Raw genomic sequence first — 4,112 nt, 5'->3', positions numbered from 1 at the left:
TTATGTGTGAATTTCTTGTACTGGCTTGCAGTCATGGTTGCACATGTGCAGTGCATCTGTTTATGATGCACAGTCCTCTGGTCATGTTATTTGCACCTTGGTGTCCCTGAGTTGTGCATCTGTGAGTGTTGGGTTAGCTGTATGTGTGTTTGCTGTGCTACTGCTACCCTTCCTGAGTGTGATGTTGTATGGGTGTTGTGCTGATTTGTGTTATAGGAGTACACGGTGTGACAATGAGATGTGTGTGTGTGCTAATGATTTGGTTGGTGTGCACACACTGCTTGGCCTGCATGCAGTGCTGTCAGTGTATGTTACCTAGTACTTGCCTGGTGTGCATCCCCTAATGTCCAGCTGAGTTTGCAAAGTGATGGATTGGCATGTGCATCTGTTGTGGGTGTATGCAGTGTTTGGCCTGTGTTGGCTCTTTCTGCTGACACATGCTCTGTGTGTGATGGTTATTTTGCATTAAATTGTGTGTGAGTTGTTTGTGCATTGTGATAGATTCAGATGTGTGTTGCAAGTGTAGTGTGCATTACCTCTATGTGTGTCACATGCAGCAAGGTGTATTCTTGTTACTGGGCTTGTTTGAGTGAACACTATTGCTGTGTCCTCCTATCTTTGACCTGTCACTTGTCAGGATTGTGCATGTGCATGCATGTGGTACACTATGACACCATGTTGACTTGATGGCTGGTGTGGTGTGTCTATCTGTGTTAGCTTATTTGCCCATTGATCCCAGTTTGTGTTCATGATTGATTTGAGATGCTGCACTTCTTGTTTGTGTTGGGGTATGGTGTCTGTGAATTGGTCCTGGGTGACAATGTTGTGTACTCCTATTCTGTCTGAGGTCCCATTGCCTTTCCACTATTTGCCTGGCCTTATGTGGGCTTGTTGTACTTCTGTGTATGATGTTTTAGAGGTTTGTGTTTAGCTATTGTTTTTGTGTCAGCCTAGGTTCAGGCATCCCTGAGTGTGTGTGTGATGTTTGTGGAGGCACCCCAGGGAGTGTGATTGGTTGTCAGTGTGCTTACAGGACATCATTTACACCATTCTGTGTGTTTAACACTGGTGTTGAGGAATATATTTCGATATTTCGCAAACTAAAACAACGCATACTTTAACAACGCTGTTTTTAGTTTGCAAGTACCATTACAACGCATTTTTCTATAATGCATACCATTACTTTGCATTTGCTTTAAAATGCATATAAAATGTCTTTACAACAGATCCCAATTCCTGCATACTTTTACAGTGCATTTTCTTTTTAAATAACCCCAAACACTACGCTAATTTCTACATCCATATACACTACCCTACATAACACATGCTCCACAACACTACCCTAACCCCTCAAACACTACCCTACAGAACACTACCCTAAACTCTAAAACACTAACCCGTACATGACCCTCCCCCTTTCCCCATTCCAATCCTTACACTGAAACACTACCCTGCACGACCCCCCCACACTACCCTAAACCCTAAAACACTACCCCCAGCACAGCCCAACCCCTACCCCCAGTCCATCCTCTACACTGAAACTCTACTCTGCACAACCCCCAACACTACTCTAAACCCTAAAACACTACCCTACACTTCATAAACACCACAACACTACCCTTAACCCTAAAACACTACCCCCAGCTCGACCCTGCCCCTACCCCTAGTCCGGGCCCTACACTGAAACACTACCCTGCACGACCCATCCGACACTACCCAACACTACACCAACACCACTACACTACACTACCCTAAACCCTAAAACACTACCCCCAGCACAACCCTACCCCTACCCCAGTCCGTCCCCTACACTGGAACACTACCCTGCACAATCACCCAACACTACCCTAAACCCTAAGGGCCCGATTCACAGAACTAACTTCAGACAAAATCCTAAACTTACTACTTTTGGTATTCACAGAAGTTAGGATTTTGTCTTAAGTTTGTCTTAAGACAGACTTAAGACAAAATCCTAACTTAAGTCTGTCTTAAGTCTGTCTTAAGTCTGTCTTAAGAAAAATTTAAGACAAAATCCTAACTTCTGTGAATACCAAAAGTAGTAAGTTTAGGATTTTGTCTTAAGTTAGTTCTGTGAATCGTGCCCTCTAACACTACCCTACACTACACAAACACCACAACACTACCCTAAACCCTAAAACACTACCCCCAGCACAACCCTGCCCCTACCCCTAGTCTGGTCCCTACAATGAAACACTACCCTGCATGACCCCCCGAAACTACCCTACACTACACAAACACCAGAACACTACTCTAAACCCTGAAACACTAGCCCCAGCACGACCCTACCCCTATCCCTAGTCCATCCCCTACACCGAAACACTACCCTGCACAACTCCCCAGCACTACCCTAAACCCTAAAACACTACCGTACACTACACAAACACCACAACACTACCCTACACCCTAAAACACTACCCCCAGCACGACCCTTCCCCTACCCCTAGTCCGGTCCCTACACTGAAACACTACCCTGCTCGACCCTCCCCGACACTACCCTACACTGCACAATCACCACAACAATATCCTAATCCCTAAAACACTACCCCCTGCACAACCCTCCCCCAATCCACCACTCCTGTCCCTACACACAAACATTAACATGCACGACCCACAACACTACTTAAAACCCCAAAACACTACTCCTCAAACACAAACCCTTTAAAAATACAAAGCCCCTCTTACCTCTCTCTCCTCGGTATACGTCCCTTGTCCTCAGCTGCAAGCATTGTCAATCAAAGGCAGTGAGGACAGAGCCTGCAGATCCGCCACGGGCACCAGCGCCTCTCCACTACTTGCTCCAGCCACGCCGCTCAAGGCCCCACAGAGGCCGCCTTCGCCCCACTGCCGTCATCGCTGTCTTCTCGGGTGGTCTGCCATCTTGGTTTTTGTTAGTGCCGGAGGGGTCATCACTCCAATTCCGGGTGCAGTCATACACGCATTACAACACATGTGTTGTGACAGCGCATGCAAAGTACTAATATGCGTAGTAAAGGCTACGCGTTGCTACAGCGCATGCGTTGTTACACTTGCGTTGTAATGGTATGCAAACTACAAGTCGAGTACTAATGGCTGTTTACCGGTGTTGAGTATTGCAGGTGAGAGGTGGGTAGAGGAGGGGTATGTGTGAAGGATCCAACTTGTGTTTGACAGTCAGGGAGTGTGACAATGAGCCATGTGTGTTGTGCTGATGTCATACACATGTCAAGTGAGTTGAGACAGATGTGTGGCTGATCACTGTTTGACTTCAGACACTTCCTATCATTCCTGTGCCTATGCACGGCTTGCCTTGATGTCTCTCTGAGTTGTTGAACAGAGATCACTTTGGCTTAATTCCACTCATCTTGCCACCCATGTCTGATTTGATGGCCTAAGGGTGGTGTGATATGTTCCTTCTGTTGCATGTGATGTACACATGCTTTATGGCTTGCTCCATGGCTTTCCTGCACTATCCACTTGATTTTGGCTAGCCCATTTATTGTCCTCCATTGCTGCTGATATCTGGTATGTGTATGTCGCTGTGTGTCAGTGTGGGGTGCGTCTGAGTGACTTGAGAGGCAGTGTGCACTGTTAAGTGGTTGTTCATATGCAGTGTAAGTGTTCTATTTTTTGATTGGACTCAGTTTGCTTGACATGAGTGGAGGGTAGGTGTGAGGTGGAGGAATGTGCTTCCCCTGAGCTTCTGTTTCAGGTGTTCCTCTTTACCCCCACCTTATAAGACAGGCTCCCTGGTTGTTTAGTGTGTGTGGTGTAGGGTCTGGGTGCACCTGGCTGGTTGATAGTGCAGGGGGTGCACACGAGGAGTCCACAGGATGGCCCCAAATGGGTGTGGGGGGCATAGTGTGTTAAAGGTGGAGGTGGGGCCCTGTTACTCTTTGTGGACTGCCCATGCCCGGGGCTGGCCCTATCTACTACATTGTGCGCAGGTTTTCCAGCGTCTGCACTGCTGTGGTGACGTGACCGGGACATTGCTGTGATTTTGCGATTGATGGGTGACCCGGATGTGGAGGGGTGATTTTGTGACAGGTAGGACATATGTGGGTACACTTGGAGATGTGTTCCTGTCCCCACTAGAGTGTCTGATGTGGACAGGA

Source organism: Lissotriton vulgaris, chromosome 4_1, assembly GCF_964263255.1.
Source record: "Lissotriton vulgaris chromosome 4_1, aLisVul1.2, whole genome shotgun sequence".
Taxonomy (NCBI): Eukaryota; Metazoa; Chordata; class Amphibia; order Caudata; family Salamandridae; genus Lissotriton; species Lissotriton vulgaris.
This window is presented reverse-complemented; position numbering follows the sequence as displayed.